Below are 13,415 nucleotides of genomic sequence, written 5' to 3' on the forward strand. Positions count from 1 at the left end.
CATGGCGAAGCATTCTTCGAGGTCATCCACATGGTTATTGTTAAGTTGAGATTTAACTAACATAACAGCAACATAAACGTCCATGTTCACTACAAGAATTTTAGCCTAATATAACACCTAAAAATCACAATTTTCAAAAAACGCTATGGTTAAATAGAAAAATTAGGCGCGCTATTGGTACAGTAAATTTTAAAGCCCGCCACTAGCTTTTCCATCTCCCCCTCTAATATTCTATTAGCCCTAAAGTATCTCTCTCTCTCTCTCTCTCTCTCTCTCTCTCTCTCTCTCTCTCTCTCTCTTGTATCTTCTTCTTCACTAATCAACCCTAACCGCATTCCCCTCTCTGTCTCTTTTTCTCTCCCTCTAAAAATAGCCACACACACTCCAATCTCTTGCCTTCTCTCAATCTCTCGTTCATCCCACTCACAGTGACTCTCTCTTTCACTCTCTCTGGTTTGGACAATCGTTCACCGACCTCTCTCTCTCTCATTCTCTTTCAAATGTGGGTGCTAAGGATCAATGATGAAGGGTCCCAGGAAAGGGCTTTGGGACGATGATGAAAAGACGTAATAAGGGGCGAAGCAGATGCTCCCCAAAGTGCTTTGACCCTTTCTTCTCCCTAGCGCGAACCAGAGGCCTTTCCTCCATGGGCGATGGGCAACCGAGTCTGTCCATTATGTGAAGTAAGGTAACTTTAACCCACTTTTTTAATTTATGATATATGAAGTATGATTTATATGTAAACTAAGGTAACTGAGCCTGTCAATTTTGATTTTTTTTTGGTGTTGATTTATGGATTTGAAAGTTTAAAATCCTAAACCTCAAACATTTAATGGTCCGAATTTTCTCAAATTTTTATAGTTTTTTCTTGCCATTATATATGTAACACTCGATCATGCTCTTTGATGGTTTTTTTTTTTTTTTTTGCAGTTTATTTTAATATTGATTGTGTTCATGTTGCCATTTACAGACCAAAAGCAAACCGTTGAAGCAAACCATGACCACACCCCTGCTGAAGCCTCCCTCACGCAGCTGAAGCACACCACGACCACACGCATGTTGAAGTCATTGGGTCTCTCGTCCCTCCCCCTCTGTTTATCTCTCCCGCTGGCTATGAGCAAGAACAGAAGACCTATGTTTATCTCTATGAGAGGTATAGTTTGTGTTTTTTTTTTTTTTTCAGATTTCAATATCAAGAAAACATTTTGAATATTATCAGTATATATATGTGTGTGTGTGTGTGTGTGTGTGTGCTTGTGTTAGAATTATTTCTAAAATCCTGACTTTCATATGTATAGGCTTGTTTGTCTCTCATTTTTTAGATTGAGCGTAATTTTCTCAGAGCTTGTGTTTGTGAGAACTAGTTTTGTTAGAGAGAAAGGTGTTGAAAAACTCAATCTTCGAGTTGTAATTTTTGAGTATGTACTATTGCTTTGTGTGACTGGAACCAAGTAATTTTAGGTGTGTTTCTTCTCTTAATTTCTCAGTTTTTTTTTCATTTCTGCTTTCATTCTACTTCTTTTGTGTTAAATCTGAGTGTTTTAAATCATGGATTTGGAGTAGTTAATCCTCAGTGTGCCTTAGAGTTTGGTTGTTTGGGCCTATGGGAAATTTTTCATGTTCTGTATGTCATTATCTTTTGTGGCATTTTTGGCTTGTTGGTCTTATTTCTTCTATGACAGAATTTGTATTGTTGTGTCTTCTTACTTTGATGAATATATTTGGATACTGCCTTGGAATTTTTTCAGCATATGATTATCTTATTTCTATTTGGTTGGAGGTCTATAAATAAGAGTCACCTTTTCATTTTGTATTTCTATTTGGTTGTGATTATGTTGGTTTTTGTGAGTGTTGAAGAATATGTTTGAAGGGTTCCCTTTCTTATTTCATTTCTGTGCACAGTAGCTATTTGTTTAGTTGATTTTCCTTAGTTTGAATGCCTCCATGCACAACTAATATGAAGGGTTAAGTAAGGTATATACTTATTCAAACTATTGGATAGATTAAGATTCTTGACTCATTGGAATTAATTCACCCAAAGTAAATGGAACTTTTAGGTAAATTAAGAGTGATTTTAAAATAAATTAATTAACCATAAAACTATTGAGTATTCTCTTGACGACAACACTTAGTCAATACCTTACTATTTGTATTTGTTAGTGTCTTTAGTTCTGTTAGTATTACTGTTAATATAGACTGTTCCTGTAACTAATTGTAGTTAGTCTCTACAATGGTTAGAATTGCTTGTGTTGGTATTTTTGTAGTTACCTATCCTTTAGTCCTTTTTGCTGTATTTTTTTGTATGAAGTTAGGATTGTCGAGATTTGATTTATGCATGTTGTATTATCTGATTTTATTAAGCTTTTGTTATAAGTGTGAACTGAAGCTCTACTCTCTTAAAGTTAAACTATTATTATTTGCATATCTTTTTTTTTGCAATTGTATTTCATTTGCATGTTTTAGGTTCTTGATCACAGAAGTGAAAAGACATTTAAATTTTGCATGTTTAGTAAATTTGTTCTTCTATTTTATTAGTTATCTTTTTGCCTGAAATACTATGTTTTGCACACTACCTTTATGTATTTGATTTCTTGTTCTTTTCTATTATTGGATATATATTAATGTATTCATTATTGATGAGATTTAAGTGTTGATCATATGTAATTATTCCATTCAACTGATACAATGTAAACCATGTCCAGCCACTGCTTAACTGGCCTTTTCTTTTTATTTGCTCATAAGCAGTTGCTTCAACTAAATTGGGGAAGATATTGAATTCCTATGCCATATTGGACATGAAAATGTAAGGACTGTTAAGAATTAGAATAGCTCCTTAAGCTCTTAGCCATTTGAACTCCTTAAGCGATTTAGCCATTTGAACTCCTTAAGCGATTTTCACCTTCTTTACTAATTTTGACCTCATTACTGACTAGTTCAGCAGAGAATTTGGGTTTAGTTTTACACTAATGAACATGAATATTTCATATATGTTTCATATCTTGCAAAGTTGCTTTGTTATGGTTTATACTGTACATATTTTTGTTTAATCTAACATTACTTACTTAAGTAGTGTTGGGTTTCATTGCTTTTTGCTTTTCATATATGTTTCATTGCAGAGTTAAATTGTTTGACAATAAGGACCCCCTTACTTGCCTTATATTGTATACTATTTTGATCTTAATTTTTCTGTGGTTAAGGATCTTATTATATTTTTATTTTACAAAGTGATTTACATATTTTTGTTCACTTTAATTTCTAGGTCTTTGTGCATTTGAAGTTTTGATGTTTATGAGTATCTTTCTGTAATGTGTTAAAGCTTTTTATTTTAATAATGTCTTATGTTATAGCTTAACTGATTTTTATAAGGCTTTCTGCATAGTTTTGAACACCTAATGTTCGAGTTTTCTTTATCCCTTTTTCATGTGTGATTTTTGAGGAGGCAAAACCTTATATTTCTATAGATATTTTCAGGTAAAAATATATGTGTGTATCTGAATTTGTTCTCAGTTACATGTATTTTATGTTTGGTTAGTTTGATAATATTGGGCATATAATTCTTGCTTTGAGCTTCATATTAGATTAATCAAATTTAAGAATTAGCACATTGGGTTTAGAGTACTAAAGTTATGTATGTAACTAGAATTTATTTGATTTTTTTTTTGTTTTTCTGAAATCTCCTTTCTCACTTTATTCATATTTTTCCTCTATCTTCCTATTTTTTTCTTCATCTTCGTTGAATCTCTAGTTTGGTTCTTCATATGTTCATTATATAGGTTTTCTAACAACTTGATATACTTTGGTCATGTTTGTGACTGATAATGATTTCTTAATCTCTCTAATTTTCATCTATTTGTCTTTTGCTTCAAGCCTGGGCTGCATTTGTCTACTAATTCTTGGGTTTGGTTTCCTTCTTTGATGGAGGTACAGACACAACCAGCAAATTTTCTTTGACGTCAACGGTTAGTAAACCTAACTCATTTTTTAAGCAATATCATTAAAAAAGAAACAGAAGAAGAAGAGATTAACAGTTGTAGGCTTTAAAAAATTTCAGAGCAACATCATGAGGAGGTTTGCCTTGGAAACCTGAGGAGATTTCAATTTAGAGAGCTTCAGTTGGCAACAAACAACTTCAGCAGCAAGTACTTGGTTGGATGATGAATTGAAGGATGGAGCAAGTTTTATGCATGATTTACTTTTGTGTGTCTTGTAATGTTTCTGTTTTTCATTTTTAAAGTAAAAAATGCTCAAGATTATAAAATTTTATTATGTTATGCTTTCAAATTTAAGTTAGAACTAAGATCTCATGAAGTAGACATATTCATGGTTTGAATTAGTTATTGTTTAATGTAATACTTGTGGTTTATCAATCTATTAAGAATTACATTTTATGATTAATTTTTATTTTTTTTATCAAAATACAATAATGAAAATCTTTTAATTTAAAAAAAAACCTTATAAGTATACTTATCAAAATAAAATTTAAAATATATTATCCACACTAAAGTAACAAAATTTTATTACTAGACTTTTAATATGTTATGATTTAGAAATATATTATAAGCATAACAAATCGTTATGCTTTATATAATATAACAAACTAAAAATGCTATCAAAATAATCAAATGTAACAGTGGAAAAGTGTTATGCATAAAGTATAAGATTAAACTCCAAATTTATAATCAAATACTCTAACTAAATGTTATTATTTAAATATTATAGCAACTAAAAATGTGTTATTGAATAGTTTAAGATAACATCGAACATAACATTCGAATACTGTTATAGAAAAGACAGGACTTTTAATAACAGGGGCTATGTTAGCATTTTCAGAAGCGTTATCAATATTCCCAGTTAGTAGTTTTTAAGTGTTAAGAATACTGTTTTTTCTTGTAGTGGTTGTTACCTATATGTTCAGAGAACATCATGTTTACGAGTCACTGGTAAGTGGCTCCAGCATTCTTGAGCCCGAATGGCACAACGTTATAGCAATACAGCCCTATGTTTGTCACAAAACTCGTATGCTCTTGGTCAGGGGCGTGCATGTAAATCTTGTTATATCCAGAATAGGCATCCATGAACGACATGATTCCATGCCCTGTCATGGCATCCATGAGCTGGTCGATCCGAGGTAAAGGGAAGCAGTCCTTAGGACAGGCCTTATTAAGGTCCGAGTAATCAATACAAGTCTGCCACGTCCCGTTAGGCTTCGGGACCAATAACGAGCTGGCTACCCAATCGGGGTAAAAAGCATCCCTGATGAATTGGTTTGCTTTCAACCAGTCGACCTCCTCTTTAAGGGCATTCTTCCTATCGTCATCCAGTAGTCTCCGCTTTTGTTGCTTCGGGGGGAAGCTTTTGTCGATATTCAATGCGTGGCTCACCACATTTGGACTTATCCCTATCATGTCCGAATGTGACCATGCGAAGACATCCTGGTTCTTCTTCAAAAAGCAAATTAATTGCTATTTCATTTCTTCGGGGAGGTTTTTCCCTACCTTTACTGTTTTTGGGGGATCTGCTTCTTCGAGCCTGATTTCTTCGAGCTTTTCCAATGGTTCGAGATCAGCTCTTTCCTCTATTCTTGGATCAATTTCTTCATCTATTTCGAAGACTGTCCCATCCTTATTCTGAATAATGATGAGTGCTTGTGCGCTCGTTTGCTTCTTTCCTCTAATGGAAATGCTATAACATTCACTTCCGGCTAGCTGGTCTCCCTTTAGTGTCCCAATGCCACTAGAAGTCAGGAACTTGATGGCCAAATGCCTTACAAATGAGACTGCCCCTATCCCTACTAGGGCGAGTCTCCTGAGCAGCACGTTGTAGGCCGATGGCAGGTCCACTACTACGAATTCCATCATCTTGGTTGTTGAGATTGGGAAGTCTCCCAAGGTCACAGGGAGTTCGATGGATCCCATGTAGGCAATCCCTTCTTCTGAAAAACTATACAACATCATTGCACAGGCCTTTAGGTCACAAAGTGCGAGTCCCATCTTTTATAAGGTGGCCTTATAAAGAATGTTCACTGAGCTCCCATTATCAATAAGAACTCGATGAACCCTCTTGTTCGCGAGCTGAAGAATGATGACTAGTGGGTCGTTGTGAGGAAATTGAACATGGGACGCATCATCCTCAATAAAGGTTATAGGTTGAGATTCAACCCTTTGGTACTTCGGAGCTCTGGGTTCGGGTTCATAAAGGGACATGTCGCCAGTTTTTAGCTTATTCACGTATCGCTTTTGGGCGTTCTTGCCCGATCCTGTGAGATGAGGCCCGCCCGAGATGGTTACAACATCTTCTCCATCAATCGAAGGGGGTATCTCATCTTCCTTAGCTCGGGAATTGCTGTTTTGGGCAGGCGGTAGTGCAGCTGTCCTCTGGCTGGTAGAAGCCTAATTATTGTTCTGGTTTCTGACATGCTGCCTGAAGTATCCTCTCGAGATCAAGCCTTCGATCTCGTCCTTCAGTTGCCTGCACTCATCAGTAGTGTGTCCAGTATCTCTATGAAATCAACAGTATTTACTGGAGTCTCTCTTGGATTTTTGGTTTCTACGGGGATCTGGACATCTGAAAGGGAGCTGGTATTCATTAGCCAGGTAAATATTCCCCCGAGACTCGTTGAGCTCGGTGTACTCCTTGTCCACGAAGAAATACCTTTCCCCTTTCTTCTTCTTTCCCCCTTCTGCCTCGAGGTTACTTCCTTCATTCTTCTTTCTTTTGGAAGGGGTTTCTGCAAGGGGTTTCGAGGCAGATGGGTCCGCCGAGGTCGAGGCAGAGTTTACATTTATCGTTGTAGTTATAGGCTGAGAGGTCATATTCAGCATTGACCTCGCCTCTTCTACATTGACAAACCTCTGAGCTCGTCGATTAAACTCGGTTATGGACATCACAGGCTTCCTCTGCATATCTTCCCAGAGGGGACTTCCCGGCATTACCCCAGCTCAGACGACCATTAAATGACCGCAGTCTTCTACATCACGAGCTCGGGCGACTTCCAGATTGAATCTTGTAAGGTAGCTTTTCAGCGTTTCATTTGGTTGTTGTCGGACGTTGGTCTGGGCCGATGCCTTGGGCCTTATCCCGATCATGGCTCTAAATTGCTTCTTGAAATCCCTTGAGAACTGATCCCAAGAAGTGATTTAATGCCTCTTATATTTTTCGAACCAGTATTTTGCTGGTCCTGTAAGTGATGATAGTAAAAGCATGCATCTGAGCTCGTAACCCATAGTACTTGCTCTCCTAATAGTGTTAAATGTACTTAAGTGACTGTACGGGTCGGATTTCCCTTCAAAAGGTGGGACATGAGGAATCTGAAACCCCTGATGAAACAGAGTGTTGGAAATGTGGGGAGAGAATGGTTCGAGCTCCTCATCAGAATCTTCGTCCCGATTCTGGCCTCGCTCATTCTGTAAGAGCCTAAATGCTCTTTCCAATTGATAAATTCTTTCTTGAACTGGATCCATGGGAGGTCTTGCCTGAAATTGGTTATCGTTGATCACAATTCCAGGCCCGTACCTTCACATGGGATCCTTGCGCCCATTTAGGCGATCTCTCAAGTCTGGGTTCGAGGGGTTACCACTACCCCGATTTTGATTCAGGTGTTCCCGCAAGTCAGGGTGGTTCCTTTGGTTCCCAGTATTTCTGCGTCCTTGATCATACATGCTGGCTGATCTGATGTCCCCTAAGTCTTCGCTGGCGAGGCTCGTTGCATGATTGTTTCGAGATGGATTCCTTTCAGGTTGCCTCGTCTCTATAGTGTGATATCGAGAAATTTGGCTTCTCATAGGCCGGGCGCCTCTCCGTTCTCTAGCAGTTTCTCCATTCCCCTACTTCCGTCCAGCCCGCCTTTCCATATCACCCTGAGTCAGTTGTGTGTTTCTCCGAGGTGTTGAGGAATACCTTATTGGCGATGGAGGGTGCCGTATGGGTGATGGTGGCTGCCACCCATTTTCGGGGTCTGGATGGTCCCCAGTTCGCCTGTGCTGGCTCGCGAACATTCTGTGCGTTACCAGGATTCTGAGTCCGAGCTGCTGCAAGGGCTCAGTTATTCCCAGTTTCAGCTGGTAAGTCAGCAGTTGAGTTAACAGGAGCTCTAGTCCGGGTGTTTCTTCGGGGCCTCGAGGGAGCAGGTTGTTCTACCGGTGGCGGAGGTTGCTCCGTTCTTCTTGTGGCGGAATTTTTGCGAGGTCGCCCACGAGGCATGTGGGGAGGAACATGAATGTCCCGCGGAGGTGGGACCTGGACCTCAGATGGAGGTTGAGGCTGAGCCGCCTGCGCCTCCGCAACCAATCTAGCTAATTTCTCATTACGCTTCTTGGCCTTAGCCAACTATTTTCTTAACTGATGATTTTCGAGTTCCACAATGGGGACATATAGCTCAGGATTATAGTACATGTCCTCGTCGTCCCAAGGGGCCAGTGGTGCTGCAGGTCCTTGAGAGTCGGAGGACTCACTTCTCTCCTTTGGTTCTGGATTCGTCATTGATTGTTTCCCAGGGCGCCGTGGATAGTTGACTTCTTCTTCAGGAATATTAGGATCATTTGTGGCCATAGCTAATCAGGGAGGCTTTTTCGAATGACTAGACTCAAATTCGTACTGCTTAATGCTCTCAATGAAAGCACCAAATTTTTTACGCTATTTTTCATCAACTTAAAACGTAGAGCAATTAAACAAAATGAGCTATGGTGTAGATGAATAGTATGGTGGAACAACAAGGGTTTTACGTGGTTCAGCAGTTAAATCTGCCTAGTCCACAAGTCTATTTTATTAGGACTTGGAGTTTTCTGGAAATCCTTCAGAGATGAATTCCCCAGAGTTCTCTCTCAAGATATCAAAAGATCCATCATCTACAAGTGTTCATGACCTCTCTATTTATAGAGAGTTTTCAGAGTTCATTCCCACATATTTCGGGAAGATACTCCTACATATTAATTGAAATAATGATATTAAATGTTGTAACTCCTATATACAAGGAAACGTCCCCTGAAGACCAGGAAACGGATAACAGACTGGTTAATATCCCTTTAATGTTGGGATGTTACAACAATAAATATCTTTAAACGTACAGAACGCGTTACATCAGATGACTCATCAAATCTCTGAGGTCAGCAACCAGCATCGCGTCAGTCAAAGTTTACGGACAAGTTACGAATTGTCCGTCTTATTCCAAGACCTGCTCAGAGCAGATAAATACCATCGAGGCTGTCACATTTCGAGCTTGTCCTCTTTAAGCTCGGACTACTCAGTTTGAAGGCACTCGCTAACAGATGTATCTCAATGCTATGCTCTTTCGAGCTTAGAAAGAATCTCGAGGTTACATCTTTGAGATTGCCGCCTAGCTTCGGGGCTTTTACAACTAGACCATGAACATGCGTTTTTATATATCTCGAGCTCACAATCGACGAGTCCAGCCTTCGAGGTCATAATTTCTTATCTCGAAATCTGGGTGTAACACCTATTATTTTAAAAACCATGTCATAATCTTTGAAAAGGCATATAAAATATTATATAAATAGATGCTCTATCATATTAATAAATTTAAGAAAATTAAAACTATATAGTATAAATTTATTTTTGTTATTTTATCATTTATCTTTTATGCTAACTTTATAAGATAAAAGAGAAAAAAAATTGTGATATTATATATAGTACCTTATATTTTTTATATATAAAAATTAGAAAAATTATTAGCAATTGAAGAAAAAAATAATTTTTTAGATAGTTTAAGTTATGAGTTAATATATTTCTATGTGTGTGTATATATATAATTTTAGGTGAATTACATAAACATAACATTGAAAAATTGAGAAATTACGAAATGTATATAAAAATTATAATTTTCTATTATTATAAAAAAGATTATAATTTTTTTAATTAGCTTAAATTCTTTTTCTAAAAAATTATAACTAAATAAATAAATATAAAAATTCTTTAAATATATATATGTATTTTATTTTTTTTATTTTAAAATTGTGCAATGCACGGCTATATTTCCTAGCTAATATATATTGTTGGAACTTTGTTGTCTTTATAAAGTTGGGACTAAAATAGATGACTTGCCAATATCTATACTTTTCTTTTCATATTCTTTGTTATTTCTTTTTTTTTTTTTAAATTTATTTAGTATTCATTCTCATTATCTTAAATCATTTACATATAATAAATGAAGGACATTTTATTGCTTTATATAAAATATATATAATTTATATTATTAATAACACCTATTTTTTTTAATAAATAACTCCGATTTTTTTATCATATAATATTATATAGCTACAAAATTATACTTAAACTAGAAAACATAACCGTACTTCGCGCAGTCTTTTGTAATTTTTTTTTTTTTTGATAAATTCTAAATAATTAAAGTACCAAAAACAAAATTCAACCAACTTGTTGTGAGCTTTGTTTTATCTATTCATTATTATTATTATTATTATTATTATTATTATTATTATTATTATTACCAATGATATGCTTTGCTTGATTTTTTTGTAAAAATTATAAATTATGTGTAAATAAATCTATTTTGTGTGGAATAGTTATTTTTACCAATTACCCAGATCTTTTATTTTTAAAAATAAACTTTTAGACCACGTGTTTTGTCAAAATGTTAAAAATACTACAAGAAAAAGACTCTACAGCGACGACATCTATTGCGACGACTCTAAAGTCGTCGCAAAAATTTATTTTTCCTTAATTTATTAAAAAATAAGCTACAGTGACGACATGTCGTCGTTGTAGGGTTGTCAACAACACACGATCTGGCCCTCCAAATTCCTGATACCCTACAACGAGTCGTCGTTGTAACGTATCGTAAGAAAAAAAGAGGGAAATATGTTTGTCTATAGCGACGACCTGTCGTCGATGTAGGATGCTCATGGAACTCAACTACCCAGAGTTGGTTGCCTATTTGCACACCCTATAGCGACGACTTGTCATCGCTGTAGAGTCCAATATAATCCACTGATCAGTTATTTTGTACTCTACAGCGACGACATGTCGTCGCTATAGGGTCAAAAATAAAATATGGGAACGTGAACTGCCAAAACATTTAAATCAATTTTCACTGCCTATAGCGATGACATGTCGTCGTTATAGAGTAGACGCGTAGTCTCATCATTTGAGTAAAATGATGCGTTTGATATCACCGACGACATTCATATACTCTATAGTGACGACATGTCGTCGCTATAGAGTCTGTCGATATAACCTCCAACCCGAGTCTTCTTCCTCATTTTTGCAAAATAATTCTCAGAGGACAGCGACGGAAAACCATCCCCCACCGCCATCTGAGGTCTTCCAGGCTAATTTTTGGCAATTTCTTCCTTGTTTTGGTAATCTAAACCTATTTTCTTCGTATTTTATGGTTTATTTTATTTTTATTTTTTTGTTAATATATGTGTGTATTTTGTATTTGTTATAAATAAGTTTATGAAATTTTTTGTGGGTTTTTTTTTTTTTTTTGCAGATTACTTGTGCCTAGCCCGAGCCTTAAGATTGGATTATTGGTGTTGGATAACACTTTAGCCACTTTTGGGTAATGTTTTTAAGTTTTTTATTATTGATTAATTGTTAAATTAAGTTTTTGATTGTGTAATTGGTTATTCTATAGAGTGTTGAATTTTGAATTTTTTAGGTTTTATTTGTTAATTTAATTAAATTTGTATTTTTTAGGGATAGATTGTAAATATATTTATTAATTTGATTTAATTAAATATTATGTTATAAAAAAAATACATATTATAGGTTTAGATTTTAGATGATATAATTTTATTTATTTATATATATGTTTATTTTTTTATGTGTATATGAATGTATGTATAAAAAATATGAATATGTTTATATGATTTAATGTGGATATGAATATTAGAATTTAAATAATAATTAGATTATTATCTTATATAAATATAATTAAATGTTTATAATATAATTTATGTTGTTGATATGAGATATAAATCTTTGAAATCAATTATATGTATGTTCTGGGACTGGTTTTGTAGTTTTTATGCATGTTTTAAATTTTGGGATAGGTTAGATTATAGTCGTTATGCTGCCAAAATTTTAGTAGTTTTAGAAATATTAAACATTACAATTTAATTTTTAATTAATTTTAAAACAATTAATTATAAAAATAATGAAGTGTAAATTATAATAAAAATTTTACAAATATAAAACTTTATTAATATTTTTTTATAAAATAAGTAGAAATTAAAATAGTAATCTTTAATGGTAAATTAATAAATATAATATATTTATAAAATACAATAATATATTTATAAAATACAATAATATATATAGATAGAATAAGTAATTAAGTTAACTTTACTCTAATTTAAAATTAAAATAATAAATTAAAAATAATAAAACTTAATTGGTAATTTAAAAAATAAAAAATTATAAAAAGAATTTGATCATTATTAAATAATTTAATGATAATTTTAATTAAATATTATTTGTTTATATAATGAATCTTTATAATGCATTCATAACTAACAATAATATATGTTCATAAAATTTGATAAGATATTCATAAAAATTATTAATGGATTCATCATAAGATTCAATAAGATATCATAAATTACTTAAAAAAATTAGTGCTTTGGTGATACAAAATTTATTACCAAATAAAGGTAGTTTTTATGATTATCACATTGTGATAATTTTTTTTCCACTTGAATCAGTTATGACGATTGACAAGACTTGGATAACCAATAGGCGTCGTAACTCTGATGAGTTTTGGAATGGTCTTCAAGTATTTATACAAATGGCCAAGAATCATGTGAATGCTTCAGGAGAAGTCAGGTGCCCATGCGTTCAGTGTGTCAATATGCTGAATCAGAAACTGTATGTGGTGGAGGCTCACATACACAGATATGAGTTTCTGCAAAGATACATGAAGTGGACCTACCACGGTGAATTTGATATGCCTCCAGTAGTGGACGACGGAGCTCCAGTGACTGATGACATGATTGACATCATCAACGATGTTATTGGTGAATAAGACACTAAAGAAGAAGGCATAAATGAAGGAATTTCAGATGGTAGTGGCAATAGTGCGAAGTATCAATTTGATGACCTTAATCGAGAGGTTGAAGCTGAGTTATACCCTGGTTGTACATGGTTTTCTTCCTTGAACTTCTTGGCGAAGATGATGCACATAAAGGTTATGAATAAATGGACAATTAGTTCCTTTGATGAACTTTAGAAGTTTATGAAATTTTCATTCCCGAGAGAGAATAAGATTCTGACTTCATTCTATGAGTCTAAGAAAAAAATGAGGAAGTTAGGGTTAGGTTATCAATCAATCCATGCTTGCAAGTATGACTGTTGTTTGTTCTAGAAGGAGAATTCTCAAAAATAGAGTTGTCCTGTATGTGGTGAAAGCCGATGGGTTGACAAAGACACAAAGGGGAAAAAAA

The sequence above is a fragment of the Humulus lupulus genome, chromosome 8 (genome assembly GCF_963169125.1).
Source record: "Humulus lupulus chromosome 8, drHumLupu1.1, whole genome shotgun sequence".
Lineage (NCBI taxonomy): Eukaryota > Viridiplantae > Streptophyta > Magnoliopsida > Rosales > Cannabaceae > Humulus > Humulus lupulus.